A 19007-nucleotide genomic window follows, 5' to 3' on the forward strand; every position below is an offset into this window, starting at 1 on the left:
GTAAGCCTCTTCATCATCTTCCATGGTAACCTGTAAGCCCAGAACCTGCAGTCACGGCAGCTGAGCTAGACCCTGAATGTTCGAGATCATCAGTATACATATACTGAGGAAGGCAGCAAGGGACACTTGAGTTTTAAAGAAGCTGAAAATTCTATAGGCAGAGATGGCAGAAACCAGGGCAGCAGTGCAAAAAAATATTGCCAGGGTGGAGGAAGCAGATGTGAGAGTATCCCAACAGCAAAGATCACAGCAAAGCAGTTGCTGATACCTTCTAGAGAAAAAACTTGTTCACCATGGGCTAAAATAGAATTAGAGATGTGCAGTAGCCAGAACCTTTCCATGGGCCTTCTATACTCAAAACAACTTGGAATGGCCTGAACATTATGATCTCCTCCTTGAATGGCCCACTAGAAGTAGCCTCCCACAACGATCATGTTTAAACTGTTCCACAATCAAAGCTGGTAAAGACCATACTAGAAAGGCAAACTTAAGTCACAAAATGATAACTCTCCCTTTTCAAGATGTTCTTAAGTAATTGAGCCAAAAACTTTGTACCAGTAAAAGTTCTGGCTAGAGAGAAACACAAGAAACACGACAAGAAATTGCTTTGCATGGGAACGCCAGCACTCATTGAAGTGCACACCTGAACTATCTCATTCTGAGAAGCAGTTGAGTATCTGATTGCACCCACCTGGAACAGCAAGCTTACAAGGATGTTTACACGGCTTGAACACACACTTTATGTCAAGAAGAGTACCACCCCTCTCTTGAAGAAAACTTACTTTATTTCAAACATATTTATGCTCCCTTTTCACCCAGCTTGGGAGCCCCAAGTTGGCAAACAATCAAATTTTCTTTTTAAAAAATTCAAATATAGGGAATGCCAAACAAAGCAGAAAAGTCTCAGCTAGTTTGAAAGTGGGGTGAAGAGGAGGGGGGAAATCTCAAAGAAGTACCCGTTGAATGAAGATGTTGGCTGGATAAATGTAATGCACATTAAACAACCCCCACTCCTTTTTAAAAGATGTATTTTCTGGTTAAAGCTTTATCTATAGCAGTCACATTACCTAATAGTCTGTGCATCCAGTCTAACTGGGGGAAAGGGTCTTGAGAAGCCAAGCTCTATAGAAGTTAAATGGTTTACCTGATAGCTTGTTTCATTCTAGGTGTTTACACATAATTATATAAAGTTTGGAGGGGCTTTATATGTATAAATGAATTGTATCAACAGTATCGGTTCATCCATTTTTCTGAGTCTGATCTCTAATTTTTTAGTGAATTTATCTAAAATCAAGTAGTTCTCCCATGTTCACTTTAATCTTTAAACTTACTGAAACATCACTTCATCCGTGCTTTATTTTGCCTTTAACCATTTTAAATGTGAGAGTTATTTATTTTGCTGCTTCACATCTTTCCCATACAAACTAGAATAACACCAGTTCCCCAGTAATTGTTCCAGCTACAAGATGGCATGATGACTATGGAATCTATTGCTCTACCGTGCTCATTCTGATGAACTGAAAGAACCAGAACAGCTCTCTATTTGAGCTTAATTTTGTTTAAAAATATGCTAACGATCAGTGGAGAGTGCCATCAAGCAAAGCAACCAAAGCTCCACCACATTCACTGAGGTGGCACTAGAACCTCTCCCCTCCAGATTTTAAAAAAAAAATCTTTTGAGGGGCTTTTCCTCTCCTATTGGACAGGGTAGGCCTTATAGAAGAGGTGTCAAGTATGTTCTGGTTTGCTATTAATTCTTACCCCTTTTTGAATGTTGTAATAAGAAGTTCCATGTAATTCAATGGGGCTTACTCCTAGGAAAGTGTCCTTAGGCTTGCAGCCTCAGTCAATCAAAAACATTACCTACATCAGATGAGGGCAGTAGGCATGTGACAGGAGCAACATCAACCTAATGTAACATGTAGTAATCTCTACATAAAAGTGGCCAGTTGGTACCAAGAGAGTGACATAGCCTTAGACAAGAATCACAAATACCCTGATTCAACATAAAACTATATTCATTCAGCCTGTGTTATGACATCCCATAAAATTAAAATCATACCTTGGAATGTTTTTAAAGTTTTTTTTAATTTACAAAGTAATTTTTTCCTGTATACCTGGGAAATCCCTTGAGTAGGTAAAGGCCTTCACATTATCTGTGGGTAGCCTACATTTGTGGCTTTTGCCACTCATGTGGGTGCCATCTAGCTTTCTATAAGATACAGCGATATGTAAGAATTGAGAACATTCCTTTAGTGGTATAGCTTGGTGTCCTGGGAAACAGTCTTTCTGACATAGATCTACAGAATGGTGGGGGGAGGGGGCTATATTTGAATGAAAAACACAGGTCTTCACAGAGGTGATGTCTGAAAAAATTCATGTTTAATTTGAAGTGGACTAAAGGCATTACAGTTTGAACAGTATGGGCTATGGATCAAGGCTTCTTCTATTACTAGACTGGGAGCAAACGTGGAACACTCCTATCTCAGCCTCAGTGAAGCTACTTTTCATAATTACCTCTCCCAACCACTTGTTAAATGTGTTATTTACCTAAATAAATACAGACAAGTTTGGGGGGAGTTGTGAATTTCCTGCATTGTGCAGTGGGTTGGACTAGATGACCCTAGAGATCCCTTCCAACTCTATGATTCTAAGTTCCTGCCACAAACTAACCTAACTTTTATATACACACTCTTGGCAAGCGTGGGACAATTTTCACTAAATACAATAGCAGAATTTGACACTGTTGGTGCTATATATTTCCTGAACTGAAAGAGCTGAAGTCAGCTCTTTTTCCCCTCATTGCTTTCCCTGTGTGTGATGGGCAACTGTAAGTTCTTTTGACATTTTAAAGTAATTCGTAACTAGATAGTCCAGACAAACCTGATTTTGTCAGATCTTGGAATCTAAGCAGGGTCAGCTGTGATGGATGACCCAAAGACCAGGGTTACAGAGGCAGGCAATGGCAAACCATCTCTGTTAGTATCTTGCCTTGAAACCCCCAGCAGAGGTTACCATAATCCAGCTGTGTCTTGATGGCACCTACCAGCAGCAAGTGTGGAGCAAGAACATTTGTTTATTAATAGGTTCCCCCTACTGGTGAAAATAATGTGCGTCTTACTCTGTTGTGATAGGGTCCAATTGCTTCTTAGGCATTTTGTATGGTATCTTGTGAATCTGTTATGAGTAGTTTTCTTTCACTATATGGAGGAGATATAGGGGAGAGGGGTAAGAGTGCAAATCTGGACAACAGACTATGTAGAGCCTTCAGGGATATGGACATATTTTCTATCAGGGAAGCCAGTGAGTCACAGGTCACACACAAACATGAACACAAACTTGGTGATCGACTTGGTGATTGTGCAGTTGAGTTCTTCAGTTTACAAAGAAATTCAGTAAGATTATGACAAACACATTACTTACTGTTTAAAGACAATGGGTTAGAAACTTGGAAGCGCAGAGCTTCAGTTTTGCCTAGAAGTCATGCTACTTCTCCTTGTATGAGGACTTGCTGCAGTTATTTAAGGTTTGTGCACATTGAATTACTGATTTATTATTCTTTTATGGGTTCTAGGATGGACTTCTGGAATAGAAAACTGGCTCTGGGTCTCAGCTGTGCTTCAGTCCCAATGAAAAGGTGCATAAAGCTCTGTACTCTGTCACAGTAAAATCAAGTCAATTTTACAGTGCATAATTAATACAGAGGGTGTTGTGAAGTGTTGTGAACTCAGCTGCACCAATCAAAAGTACAGGGCAAATTGTAGAAGACTGACACAAGGAAGAGCTATGAAAGATAAATCAACTGGTTGCTCAAATAAGAAATTCTCTCAGAAATTGTACAGGCTTCGTGGGTAGTGCCAACAGCATTAGGTTGCTCAGGTATTGTTGGCATGATACTTCCCTCCTTTGCCACATTAAAAAAGTGACCTTAATCAAGTTATGTTGTAATTGTGAACATTACAAACACCAAATATTTGCAGAAACATCACACCGCAGTCTTCTGGAAAGTAGCCCAGGTGCAGTATCTGTGAATAAAAACGGGATTAGAAGAACAGGGAGCAGCGTGTTTACCTCTGGAGAGGGCTGGGCTCAGAAGCAGAGTTGTAGCTTCCCGCTACTACAGCTAGGACCTGTATTTCGTTTTGTTTCCCGGCGCCCCCACCCCCTTAAAAGAGAAAGCCAGCGGAAGGAAGTTTTCATGGCCTCACGGGAGTCGAATGAGCCGAGGCGCCTGAGGGCATGGAGGCTTTCTGTAGGGGTCATTCTGTAGGTCCACGGAGAGAAGACTCCTTCTCCCGGCCTTCCTTCCCATGAAAAATGAAGGCAGGCCGACTGCCGAGCGTAGAAGGCAAGAAGCCCCGGGGAGCTGACAGCGGCACTCTCGCTTCCCTGGCAGGGAGAGGCGGAGAAAGTGCCTCCCGCCTCTCTGCCCTTGCCCGCCTTTACCCGTTGGCGGCCGGCCGGTACTGAAGCGGCAGCATCACGCGTACCTTTTGCAAGGGCTAGACCCGGGTGTCGCAGGTCTGCTTGGAGGCGGCAGCTGCTGTGGAAAGCGAAGTACGGCGAGGCACCCGGCCCTACGCAGCGATTAGCTCTGATTAGCTGCGCATCGGCGGCGCGCTTGGCGCTCAGCAGGCATTAACTATGGATTGGGGTTGCAGCCGAAACGCACCCGTACGCTTCATCGTCAGGGGTGGGGTGTGGGATTTGAATTCCAACCACGGCAAGAATTCGAGTACTCAGGGTTCTGACAAGCACAGGAGTCGGGGGCACCTCAACACTGAGCTCACCTTAAACTTTTGGGAGCCGCGGCCGGCTTCGTTAGATAAATCAATTGGTTGTTCAAATAAGAAATTCCCTCAGAAATTGTACAGGCTTTGTGAGTAGAGCCTCAGGGCAACCCTGAGTGGGTTAGGGTTGCCATCTCCCAAGTTGGGAAATTCCTGGAGATCTTGGGGGGGGGGGAACCTGGAGAAAGTGGGGTTTGGGGAGGGGAAAGGACCTTGGCATGGCATAATTCCATGGAGTCCACCCCCCAAAGTAGCCATTTTCTCCAGGTGAACTGATCTCTGTGGCCTGGAGACCAGTTGTAATTCCGCGAGCTCTCCAGTCACTACCTGGAGGCTGGCAACCCTAACTCAGAAACATGTTGGGGGATCATCCTTAGGACTGCACTTTAATAATAATATTCTATTTATACACCTCCGTTCAGGATGACTGACCCAAGGTCACCCAGCTGGCTTTAAGTGGAGGAGTGAGGAATCAAATCCGGTTCTCCAGATTAGAGTCCCTGCTCTTAACCGCTACACTAAACGGGCTCTCAGTGTGTGTTTGCTTTGTCACATTTTTGGAGACTTTTTAAAAGGCGGGATAATGTCTTTGGTTTATACAGCAGATTTTGAAACTCGTGGTAGCAGCTCAGTGTATGAGCTTTCGGGAGTCCAGGCTCCCTTCTTCAGATACAGGGAGAAATTGAGATCCCTGAGCCTTTATATCCCAGTCCGGAGGTGGGACGGGAGGCAGGATGTAAAGGATCTCCACTTCTATGTGTCTCTGAAGAACGGAGCTCTAACTCTTGAAAGCTTATACCCTGGAAATGTAATTCGTCTTTAAGGTGCTGCTGCACACCAGCACGACTACCCACCTGAAAGTATCTTTGGTGTATGATTGCAGGAGCGCCTGCGTGCCCTCAAGAGCAAACAAGCAGCACCGAAGGAAGCAGAAATCCCGGCCTTCCGCTCCTGAAGCTGCCCGAGCTCGGCTCACTCCCCGCAGCGCGCTCTCTCATTCGCGACCCCGAAAAACAATCCGCTCCAGTTTCTTACTTAAGGGGGCGTGGCTGCGAGGTGTGAGAACCTTGCTTTCCCAGCCATGTTTTACGCGAGGCGGGGTTTGTTACGTGATGACGTAACGCGTTGCGCGGTGAGGTCAGTGCAGCGCCGCCGTTGCTGGTCCCGCTGCCCGTCGCTCTGTCTACCCTGGTCGGTTTGGTGTGGTCCCCACCCCTCCCTGCGGAGTGCGGTGCTTTCTCTTCTCGTGGGGCTTTGTAGGATTTGGCCTGGTAGGAGGCTGGCGATACCACGGCCTGCTCCGGCTCATCGTTTGGCGTCAGGTAAGAGCAGGGCCGGGCCGGGAGAGGCTGCGGGGGTTGGTATTCTCCTTATTCAGTTACGCGGTCCTGCCGGCGTAACCCGCATTGCGTAATATGACCGTTGCGTCAGGCGGATTACGCATTTTGCGCGGAGGCCTATTGCGCAAAGGTCTTACGCCAACCTTCTAAATTTGCGTTGTCTATTGAAGGGAATCTCTTGTTCTCCCGCGCCTGGTGAACGGGTTTATCTTTCTCCTTTTAGCGTTACGCACATTTCGCGGTTAAGTTCTACGCCGGTTTATTGCGTAGGATGTGGCTCGTTCTTTTGCACAGCTACGCGGATTGCGGTAGGCGGTGTGCAAGGCTTATGGTGGCTGCGGAGTTTGCGTACGAGAGTCTTCGCCGATCCCTGTAGGGTACGTGATTGTCGTAAGCGTGCCTGTGCCCTCCGCACGCACCGCTAAGAGCGGTCGAGGCCGTGGGCGCCCACTCCGCCGTGCCTTTCTCGCGCCTCGGGACCGGAATCGTGAGGGGAACGCGGGCACTTGGAAGGCGCTCTCGGGCTCTGCGTAAAGGGGTCCGGGTCCGGTGTGCGCGGGTTGCGCAGTGAGCGAGCCTGGGCGGGGCGGCCGCCGATCGTACTTCCTGCCGCCGCCATTTTGTTATCGAGCAGGAGGGGGAAGCGGCGGTGGGAGCAGCCGCGGCTCCGGTGTGGAGGGCGGGCGTCAGTCGGGGGGCGAGTGGCCGATAGACTGACGCCCCGAAGTGACACGCAGGGCGGCTCCGCCTCTCCGCGCCGTGCCCTGCCCCGCCGGCGAGCCCCGTAGGCCTAGCCCGACCGCTAGTCGTGCCTTAGCGCCGCCTCCACCTGGTGTTCCAGGAGCAGGTCTGTGTGCGCCTTGGCTCTTGGTGAAGCCCGCGAGTGGAGGCCTGGCCCGGTGGCGTCTTCGCTTCGGCTCTGGCCCTTGCAGGCTTCCACCGGTTCTTGCGTTTGTAGCCCGACACGAAAGGCTGACGGGAGCGAGCTAAACGACCTCCCCCGGATCCTTGTGTTAGGCCTGCCTGCCAAGGCCGAAGTCAGTGGGTGCATAAAAAGCAGCGACCCGTTTGCTGTTGGCCAAATCCTGAGTATTGCCTGGAGTTGTCCCCTTAGGCTGAACATCTTGAACTCTAAAGATGTCTCGTACCATAATATCTTGCCATTTGTCCCCCTTAAATGCCAAATATGTTTTCTACAGCTCTCTCAACCACTGGCTTTCCCATCCTTAGCCTGCAGTTTTCAAATCACTTAGGAGGCCTGAAGACGTTCCTATGCGTGAAGGAGACCTAAATATGAATAGGGATTATAGTTCAAGTGTCTTTAGAAGTGGGTTCAACTAAAAACAGTGTGCCTGAATAAGTGTTTAAGGGCAGCATTTCCAGGATGTGTGATGTTAAACAGAAGCTGATATTCTTGCTTACCTGAGTACTGATACTTTCTTCCACTGCTTCCTAGAACTAGAAAAAATCTTGAAATGGTTTCACTGAAGATGATTTATGTGAGCTGTAGCACAGGGGAATATGGAGTGTGTTTGGTGATGGCATTCCTGGAAGTAAATTGTAATCACCTAATTTAACAAGTCAATAGACAATGCTAGTAGCTGTATAAATCAAGATTTAATAGACATAATATGAAGTGATGCTATGTTTATAGTATGCATAAATATAGTGTTTGCTGTGTTACAACAAAACTAGTGAAACTGTCCGTGTTTCACTTTTATCATGTTGCCTGGGGCAGATGTTAAAACATGCAATTTATGCAGTTGCTTAAGTGTTAAGAAAATGAAACTTGAAAATACTGTACAGTCTATTAAAAACTAGTCTGGATATAAAGTGCAACCAGTTATGAAGGCTAATGGTTTTAATCTGTTAGTCTTGCATCCATGTTGTGCAATTTTTATAACAAGTCATATGCTTTCCTGATTTATAATAAGTAGGGGATTTTGTTTTGAGGAGGTATCTGATACTCTGCTGCTAGTTGGAGCTGGATAAGAGCAGCTTGTGCCCTGGAACTCTGTGGATGCCCTCCAGTCAGCAGCTGCCACAAATTCCACTTTGAAGGAAGTTGAGTTCAGATGTGTTCTTGAAAAAAGCATCTGTTTCTGTATAGGGCTTCCCAGCTGGTGTGCAATACTTTCTAGCTTTTCCTTTCAGCCCCTGTCCCTGGCAGGGTTTGTTGTATTAGAAGGGATGTATTAATGTTAACGGGGAAATCAAATTGGTGAGTCACTGGTGCTAGTGGCAAGTGCCAAGCCTTGTGCAGCATTAGAGTGGAATTGATTGTAGTGGTACCACTTGCTGTGAAAAAATTCTTGCTCCCTAGATCACATAATGGAAGAAGGGGGGGGTCCTGCTTCCATGAACAATGCTATTCCATATTTAATGTCTGGATAGACCAATGTCTTTCTTTAATAGACGTTTGAAACAGTTATCTAGACTTTCATGATACGTGTGAGTACTAATGAGGAACATCTTAAAGCAGTGATTCTTAAACTTTCAGAAGTGGGGTCCACTTACAAACATTATTTTGGGATCCAAGTGCAAACTCTGTGCTACTTCTGCCCTCTCTAGTATAAAATACAAAGATCTCATATTTTTGTTTTTAGTACTTTTACATATGCTATTATTGAGCAGTTTTGTTTATTATGTGTAGAGGCAAACCCAGATTTGCCATATGGCCTCCCAGAGCCACCTACTTTTGCTCACTATATTCTTTCTCCTTCCTCCTGGCCTTATGACCTGTCTAGAAGAAAGCTGACACTTGCTTTTGGGTCTTGACCCACAGTTTGAAAAACACCATTTTATGGACACAAGCCTGGTATCTTAACATGTAATTTTCCATGTTTACTTCAGATTTGTACAAATTGTGGTATTGTTTTAGCCTTCATTGTAGTTCAACTAAAGTCTGCTCACTGAGTGACATTTCCCTATATAACTATAGAGGGGAAAGTGTGCTGTTCATGAAAACAGAATGATTTACATTGTATACATTTGTTTAGAATTGCTGCAAGTTGTGGTATCTAAACTCCTACATGTAGCAAAGTACTCTTGTGACTTTATGACAGTGTTTTACCACACTCCTAATGTAGGAAAATTTTTGTGTGAAATCAAACTGATAAAACTAGTAAGTCTTGCCATCAAATATGCAGTGTTTTTCAGATCTGTAATTTCGCCTTGTACAGCTACTCTTCACTCTTTATTTTATTTTGACTACCTAACATTGACCACTGATATTCATGAGGTTTCTATTTGGCATGCTAGTCTCCTGCAAGAGGCAGGAAGTTACATAGTTCATGGTGGTATGGTTTTCTTTATTGTAGAGATGTTGCCATTAAATCTGTAAGGTCACTGATTAACAGTTCCTAGAACATCTTGCAGTTTTTTGTTGATTAAGGGGAAAAATAGGTTCATTTTTTCACATGCATATAGCTTCTAATGCTGTACTCTGTTCAGTGTAAAGATGGCAGGAGATCTTTCCTTACCAGTTGTGCTTTTTACTACAGAAGCATGTGCAGCCAGATCTTTAGGAATTTTAAAAACCATAGGCCTACAGAAATGTTTTATAATTCTAAGTAAAATCTGTCTTTATTTCCTACCAATAACAACTATGCAAATGTTTGCAAAAACTTGATGTTAAATTATTTAGATCTTGGTCTCATTCCATTTATCAGATTCCGTGCTCGCTGAAGGTATTGCTTTTATTCAGAGTTTTGTCTCTAGGTGGATTTTCCTAACAGGAAACCAGTATTTCATAGTAGTTAGAATATCCATCTAGGAACTGGAAGACCCTAGTTCAAATCCCTACTCTGTCATGGAAAGCTTGAGCCAGTCACATACTCTCAGCTTAACCTACCTAACGGCTTTTGTGAGGAAAACAGTGTAAGATACTTTGGACCTCCATTGGGGAGAATTGTAGGGTGTTAATTTTATTTTTATTTAAATAAATTAATAGTCTGTGTCTCTTAGTGATACAGAGGTATTCTAGGCATATTTTTACAGTGTTCTCTCCATTTTCTCCCTCTTCCTACATCAATGGAGCATTCTTACTCTTATTAGTATTATTTCAACTTCTAAGGCATTGGGGGGTAGGGACTAGACAAGGGACCTGGGATTTTTCCAGGCCAGACTTACAGATAAGTCAAGAAATGTCTTCATCAGTATGGTGAGAAATAAGTTAAGTACATCTATCCAGTGATATAGGATCATATTTATTTTTGTAATTTTCTGACATTTATACAAGGACTATATGGAACTTTATTGATTACAATATATAGTAGCTATAAATCACAGTAGTTGTTTGTCTGCTTGTCTTTTGGTTTTTTTACACTGATCTCAGTTTGTTTTTCTGAAGCATGACTGACACTTGAGAGACATGGAACATAAATGAAAATGTATGCATTGCTGGATAAATGTTGAATTGGGTGTGGAAACGAGTTGGTAGCTGGATAGGCCATCAAATACCAGTTTCAACTTACTTTTCAATTTTCTTTGCCCCACTGTTCTGTTACTTGCCCCCTTTTCTGTCAGCTACCTCATTTACATCCTTCCTTGGGGTTTATGGTGCTGTTTCTTTTTTCGTTTATTTTGTTGTAATCTCTCTTCTTGACATGTCAGTTAAGTAAAATAATAGGACTATGTTACAGGCATATAATGAAATGGTGAGGATAAGATATTTTTGTTTCCCCCAAACCATTAAAGACTCCTTGCTTTCCAGTTCCTACAGGAAGTGTGTCCAGAGAGAATGTACGTTAGTGATTGTCCAAGTATATATGTAATGATTTGCCGTTTATTTTTAAACCGTTTGTGTTGGACCTTCAATTCATCACCTCTTTACATTACCTTAAACTTATAGTTCAGGAGGGCTCTGGTCAAAGCCAACACTTTTTATTTCCACTGACCCAGAGCTTCAGGTGTTCTCTACTTTCCCTAGGCTTTTACCTCAAGAACACTCCTTTTTGTGTTTGTGACCTTTATATTGCTGTTTCCCCAACTCCCTTAAAAGGTTTTTACTGCCACCAAAGGCTTTTGCCTTAGACCTTCTTGGTTTAACTAGTAATATAGGAAGGCTTGTTATAGACAGTAGTTTGATTGAACAGTCAGTGCATGAGGGTGGATGTGAGGTTTTCTTAAACAAAAGTAGGATTTATTTATAAGTGTGATGGTTGCAAAGTTTTGATAAGTGTATTAGTTTCAGACTAGTTCTTATTCTTGGTAGTTTCACACATAATTATCTCTTAAAGGTATATTCTCAGACTCAGTCACACAAACTAACTTTCCACACAGGTCTTCACTAACTGAATAAACTCTCATCCACACAGATGTAGATGCATCCAGGCCTTTCCATGCAGTTTGCCTGATTTAGCCAGAATCCTTTCTCTGAGATGCCCACTGACTGACTGAAAGCCTCTTCTGTCAGGTCTCTGACTAAAACTGCTTCAAGGATCAATTACAGAAGGCATTGGACACATAATACTAGAGTCCTCCATTTTTTACTTGTTTCTCTGAGTTTGACTTTTATTTTTTTTTTAATTTTTAAATTTTATATTGTTTTTATATTTATATTTTTATATTTATTCCAGTAAATCCACCTGAGTCGATTCATCACAGCATGAAACCAAAAATGTTTATAGCCAATCTCTTTTATGTTCATTTTAAGCTCTCTTTGATAGCTCTTTGATACTGACGCTATTCTTTTATGTACTTTATAGATTCATTTAGGTTGTTATTGTGCTATTTATGTATCGCAATAAACATTTTTGATCTTTGGACTAAAACTGCTGTTCACACACCCCTCCCCCGCCCTGAAAGTACAGCTACTGTCCAGTCTGAACAGATTCCATTAACCTATCCAGCAGCTCTCCTTTTTTCCTCAGAGGCCTGCATTTAAACCCACAGTAGCAAATATTTAAAACCCCACATTAAAACGCAGCAATAAAATCCAAATTTGGTTGTTGGGGGTTTTCCGGGCTGTCTTGCCGTGGTCTTGGCATTGTAGTTCCTGACGTTTCGCCAGCAGCTGTGGCTGGCATCTTCAGAGGTGTAGCACCAAAAGACAGAGATCTCTCAGTGTCACAGTGTGGAAAAGATGTCATTTGTATCTACTCAGGAGGGGTGGGGTTGAGCTGAGTCATTCTGTAAGAGTTTCCCAGGGCGTGGAATGCTAATGGCGGGAGGCTTCACTGTATCCTGAGGCGGTTCTTTTGCATATGGATTGGTGCTTGATGTGCTAATCTTCTCTGCAGGGCTATTGTCGGGTGTGGAGTGTTTTGTTGGCCTGGTGTTTTTCAGAACTGGAGCCCATGCTCTGTTCATTCTTAAGGTTTCTTCTTTCCTGTTGAAGTTTTGCTTATGCTTGTGAATTTCAATGGCTTCCCTGTGCAGTCTGACAAAGTAGTTGGAAGTGTTGTCCAGTATTTTGGTGTCCTGGAATAAGATACTGTGCCCTGTTTGAGTTAGGCTATGTTCAGCCACTGCTGATTTTTCAGGCTGTCCAAGTCTGCAGTGTCTTTCATGTTCTTTTATTCTTGTCTGGATGCTACGCTTTGTGGTCCCAATGTAAACTTGTCCACAGCTGCAGGGTATACGGTATACTCCTGCAGAGGTGAGGGGATCTCTGCTGTCTTTTGCTGATCGTAGCATCTGTTGTATTTTTCGGGTGGGTCTGAATACTGCTTGAAGGTTATGCTTTTTCATAAGCTTTCCCATCTGATCAGTAATTCCTTTGATATATGGCAAAAACACTTTTCCTGTGGGAGACTGTTTTTCTTTGGTTGTTTGATTCATCCTGGGTTTGATTGCTCTTCGGATTTCATTTCTGGAGTAGCCATTTGCCTGAAGTGCGTGGTTTAGATGATTAATTTCCTCATTGAGAAAGCGCGGCTCACATATCCGTCTTGCACGATCCACTAATGTTTTCATTATGCCTCTTTTCTGTCGGGGGTGGTGATTGGAGTTTTTGTGTAAGTACCGATCAGTGTGAGTTGGTTTCCTGTAGACCTTGTGACCTAACTGAAAGTTTGCTTTGCGGATGACCAAGGTATCCAGGAATGAGAGTTTTCCCTCACTTTCTTTCTCCATTGTGAATTGTATGTTCAGGTGGATGTTGTTGAGATGATTCAAAAACTCCATCAATTCTTCCTCCCCATGGCTCCAAATGATGAATGTATCATCCACAAACCGGAACCATACACTGGGTTTGTGGGGTGCTGATTCTAGAGCTGTTTTTTCAAAATGTTCCATGTAGAAGTTTGCTATAACTGGGCTGAGTGGGCTCCCCATGGCCACCCCATCCATCTGTTCATAGAATTCGTTGTCCCATTGGAAGTAACTGGTTGTCAGACAATGATGGAATAAGGCTGTTACATCCTCTGGGAAAATCTGATTAATCAGTGCAATAGTGTCTTTTACTGGAACCTTGGTAAACAGGGATACAACATCAAAACTGACAAGTATGTCTTGTGGATTGAGTTTCAGAGAACTGATTTTGTTGATGAAATCTGCTGAATCTTTGATGTAAGACGAGGTTTTCCCGATGTGGTCCTGCAGGAGATCTGCCAGATGTCTAGCTAATTCATATGTCGGTGAACCAATGGCACTCACAATGGGTCGGAGTGGGACTGAATCTTTATGTATTTTGGGGAGTCCATATAGTCTAGGTGGCTGTGCTTCTGTCTTGCATAGTTTGCTGTGCGTGTCGGGATGTAGTGAGGAATTCTTGATCAGCGCATTTGTTAGCCTGGTGATTTTGCAAGTGGGATCTCGTTTTAGTTTTTTGTAGGTGGAGGGGTCCAGGAGTTCCTTAATCTTCTTTTTGTATTCCTCCGTTTTCATTATCACTGTAGCATTGCCTTTATCAGCTGGTAGAATGATGATGTCTGGATCTGCATTGAGGGTCTTGATGGCACTTCTCTCCTTGCGTGTTATATTGCTGGTGGGAAGCTTTGCCTTTCGTAGAATCCTGGCTGTCTCTCCTCTTATTTCCTCAGCTTCCTCTTCAGGTAGATGACGGATGGCAGCTTCTACATTTGCAATGATGTCTTCCACAGGAATTCTGGTGGGGGTGACTGCAAAGTTTCCTCCCTTTGCCAAGATGGAGGTTTCTTCTGGTGAGAGTTGACGGTCTGTCAGATTGATGACAATGCGTGCATTGTCGAGCATTGGGCTTGTCTGTCTTTTTTCCTGTAGTTTGTTAAACTTCTGCTTCTGTCTGGATGTGTGGTTGGTAAACACTTGTTCCATCTTCCTATAGGTGAGATTATCGACCTTGTCCCAATCCTGACTTCTCATTTTATGGCTGGTGTTGATATGCAAGCAAAATAGCTCCTTGTCTGTGGCAGCAAGTTCTCTGCGGGTAGTGTGGATTCTCTCACGTAAGAGGGCCTGTTCTAGACGGTCATAAATGCGGTTCGCCTGTGTGGTTTTGAAGATTCTTTTAGTTGTGAGAAAGGATGGAATGGTTCTTGTGTCCCTGCAGCGTAGAAGAAAGGTCAAAGAACAGAGTAGATGTGCTTTCTTGTTCCGAAGTGTTTCCAATCTTCGGGTCTGTTGGAATGTTTCCTCCCCGTAGAGGTGTTCGATGTATTGTCGAAGGCTTTCACGGCCGGAGAACGATGGTTGTTGGGGGTTTTCCGGGCTGTCTTGCCGTGGTCTTGGCATTGTAGTTCCTGACGTTTCGCCAGCAGCTGTGGCTGGCATCTTCAGAGGTGTAGCACCAAAAGACAGAGATCTCTCAGTGTCACAGTGTGGAAAAGATGTAGGTCATTTGTATCTACTCAGGAGGGGTGGGGTTGAGCTGAGTCATTCTGTAAGAGTTTCCCAGGGCGTGGAATGCTAATGGCGGGAGGCTTCACTGTATCCTGAGGCGGTTCTTTTGCATATGCATATGAAAACGGAGGAATACAAAAAGAAGATTAAGGAACTCCTGGACCCCTCCACCTACAAAAAACTAAAACGAGATCCCACTTGCAAAATCACCAGGCTAACAAATGCGCTGATCAAGAATTCCTCACTACATCCCGACACGCACAGCAAACTATGCAAGACAGAAGCACAGCCACCTAGACTATATGGACTCCCCAAAATACATAAAGATTCAGTCCCACTCCGACCCATTGTGAGTGCCATTGGTTCACCGACATATGAATTAGCTAGACATCTGGCAGATCTCCTGCAGGACCACATCGGGAAAACCTCGTCTTACATCAAAGATTCAGCAGATTACATCAACAAAATCAGTTCTCTGAAACTCAATCCACAAGACATACTTGTCAGTTTTGATGTTGTATCCCTGTTTACCAAGGTTCCAGTAAAAGACACTATTGCACTGATTAATCAGATTTTCCCAGAGGATGTAACAGCCTTATTCCATCATTGTCTGACAACCAGTTACTTCCAATGGGACAACGAATTCTATGAACAGATGGATGGGGTGGCCATGGGGAGCCCACTCAGCCCAGTTATAGCAAACTTCTACATGGAACATTTTGAAAAAACAGCTCTAGAATCAGCACCCCACAAACCCAGTGTATGGTTCCGGTTTGTGGATGATACATTCATCATTTGGAGCCATGGGGAGGAAGAATTGATGGAGTTTTTGAATCATCTCAACAACATCCACCTGAACATACAATTCACAATGGAGAAAGAAAGTGAGGGAAAACTCTCATTCCTGGATACCTTGGTCATCCGCAAAGCAAACTTTCAGTTAGGTCACAAGGTCTACAGGAAACCAACTCACACTGATCGGTACTTACACAAAAACTCCAATCACCACCCCCGACAGAAAAGAGGCATAATGAAAACATTAGTGGATCGTGCAAGACGGATATGTGAGCCGCGCTTTCTCAATGAGGAAATTAATCATCTAAACCACGCACTTCAGGCAAATGGCTACTCCAGAAATGAAATCCGAAGAGCAATCAAACCCAGGATGAATCAAACAACCAAAGAAAAACAGTCTCCCACAGGAAAAGTGTTTTTGCCATATATCAAAGGAATTACTGATCAGATGGGAAAGCTTATGAAAAAGCATAACCTTCAAGCAGTATTCAGACCCACCCGAAAAATACAACAGATGCTACGATCAGCAAAAGACAGCAGAGATCCCCTCACCTCTGCAGGAGTATACCGTATACCCTGCAGCTGTGGACAAGTTTACATTGGGACCACAAAGCGTAGCATCCAGACAAGAATAAAAGAACATGAAAGACACTGCAGACTTGGACAGCCTGAAAAATCAGCAGTGGCTGAACATAGCCTAACTCAAACAGGGCACAGTATCTTATTCCAGGACACCAAAATACTGGACAACACTTCCAACTACTTTGTCAGACTGCACAGGGAAGCCATTGAAATTCACAAGCATAAGCAAAACTTCAACAGGAAAGAAGAAACCTTAAGAATGAACAGAGCATGGGCTCCAGTTCTGAAAAACACCAGGCCAACAAAACACTCCACACCCGACAATAGCCCTGCAGAGAAGATTAGCACATCAAGCACCAATCCATATGCAAAAGAACCGCCTCAGGATACAGTGAAGCCTCCCGCCATTAGCATTCCACGCCCTGGGAAACTCTTACAGAATGACTCAGCTCAACCCCACCCCTCCTGAGTAGATACAAATGACCTACATCTTTTCCACACTGTGACACTGAGAGATCTCTGTCTTTTGGTGCTACACCTCTGAAGATGCCAGCCACAGCTGCTGGCGAAACGTCAGGAACTACAATGCCAAGACCACGGCAAGACAGCCCGGAAAACCCCCAACAACCATCGTTCTCCGGCCGTGAAAGCCTTCGACAAAATCCAAATTATTTAAACGCGAAATATTACAATATAGGTTCATTTTGTTTTCAGGTTTGTTTTAGGCTTAGCTTGGCACTCTTCGCTTTTTTTCTTAGTTTGAAGGCAGGATGAGCTGGTTACCAAGCAACTATACTACTAAGTTAAAAGGAATGCAAACTGCATTCAGATAAGTTTGAGGTAAGGCAGGGAATTGGGGGGTAGTAGTTCTTATCACAAAAGCTCTGAAGAGTTGCTGCTCAGGGTGCCTTGCCATGTTTCTTCACTTAAGCAGTTCCTGGCAGAGGAACTTTTGGGGGGACTTTCTCTTGGATGGTCAGTCATTCCTCAGATAACAGTATGTTCTTCTTCTCAAGTTTGCAGCAAGATCTGTCCTGCACTAGTTACATGATGTAAAAACAGCAACAACAACAAAAACATTTTATTTATATACTGCCCTTCAGGAAGACTTAATACCCACTCAGAGCCCTTTACAAAGTATGTCATTATTATCCCCACAACAAAACAACCTGTGAGGTGGGTGAGGCTGAAAGAGCTAGAAGCTGTGACTGACCCAAGGTCACCCAGCTGGCTTAAAATGGAGGAGTGGGGAATCAAACCTGGTTCTCCAGATTAGAGTCCCACACTCTTAACCACTACACCAAACTGGCTTTCTTTAGTTGAACCAGGCAGATTTGCTTGCAGACATGAGAATTAATAGCAACAATAAAGACCAGGATTATTCTCCTCTTTTTGCTCTCTTCTTACTATCCTATGGTTTCTGCCTCCATTGGGATTTTTGTATTGTGACTTACCTGAGTTTTATTTATGTTCTGTCATCTTCAAAAGAGAAACTCAGATGGGTCACATACAAAATTGGTAAAACTGGGACGGAAAAATGTGCCATACCATTTCTCCTTCCATCAGGGAGAAGAAGTCAGCAAGCTGGGGGAAGGAGTTTTCTTCTCTCTTCTTTTCTTGTGAAGAATCTGTTTTGTTAATCCTTTCCCCCTTTAATTAGTTTTTAGTTCAGTCTTCAGCTGTTTGTATTTCATGAAACCTGTGGTGGTGGTAAAAAGTTTCGGTTTTAGATTTCCAATTATCTAGCTGCTCCTATCTCAATGTTACTTTATGCAGGCTTTCCTTACATCACTTTTCTTTCTGCATATTGCTGTTCAAAAGAAATGGTAATCTTCAGTATTCTAAACTTCAAGTCAGCTGTTTGCACATGTTGCATAGTATGGCATATCTGAGAAAAGAGTAGAAAAAACATTCCCATTTCCTATACACCAAGAAATGATGTATTCCCAGGAGGGTATATTTTCAGGGTAGCAAAAAAGTTGAGAAACCTCCCACTTCCTTGTTTATAAAGGCATATGACACTGGCAAACATGGGTGGGATAGAGAGCATTCAGGGTCTTTATCACTTCTTTTCATTCATTGACCAGGGGCCTTCCTGGTTGTCTCTTGCTGCATCTGATAGCATAGACTTCCTTCACTGGATCATGGACAGGATGCTGAAAGGGTCTGTAAAAAATTTTGGATATAAAATTTCCAAAAATTTTGAAGCCATGTTAAAAACACAGGTTTCAGGGGGTGGGGGAGGGAAATTTGAAATGCATGCAGTACTTTTCTGTCACACCTAAACTACTTCTATTCATTGAACAATAAAACACATCATTTATAACTTAACTTATACAATGGTACTATTTGGCATATTTATGGAATTTACAGGTATAAATATCTAAATTTTAATAAGAAAAATTGCAAGTATACCCAATACTTGAAAAAAGTTGCAAACAGCTGCATTCTATGCTACCTTAGCACATCTATCTTTAATTTTTTGCCATCTGAAAGCTAGGAAAAAATAAAAGGTAGAAAACAAATTCTGTAGTAAATGAAGGTTCATTTAGACAGAAACTCAATCACAATTGGTGAGACTGCCATATTTGGATATTGTACCACACTTTTATAATATTGAAATCTGAACTTTAGTAATAATTTATCATTAAACACTGTAGCGTATAGATCATGGCAAAAATTATTTACATTAAAAAAAAACACCTTGAAAATATTGTGTATGTCTACAGTATATGAG

The 19007-nt window shown here is 43.1% G+C and overlaps 1 protein-coding gene across 1 annotated transcript in view; it reads left to right on the top strand.

Annotated features, from left to right (window-relative positions):
• Nucleotides 1-5942: 5942 nt before the first annotated feature.
• LOC129329171 (bromodomain-containing protein 4-like) overlaps nt 5943-19007 on the top strand; it is a 118288-nt gene continuing 105223 nt past the window's right edge. The window contains 1 exon segment of the mRNA XM_054978615.1: nt 5943-6112. The gene's annotated coding sequence lies outside the window, so the exon portion shown is untranslated.

This window comes from Eublepharis macularius, chromosome 4, assembly GCF_028583425.1.
Source record: "Eublepharis macularius isolate TG4126 chromosome 4, MPM_Emac_v1.0, whole genome shotgun sequence".
Classification (NCBI taxonomy): Eukaryota; Metazoa; Chordata; class Lepidosauria; order Squamata; family Eublepharidae; genus Eublepharis; species Eublepharis macularius.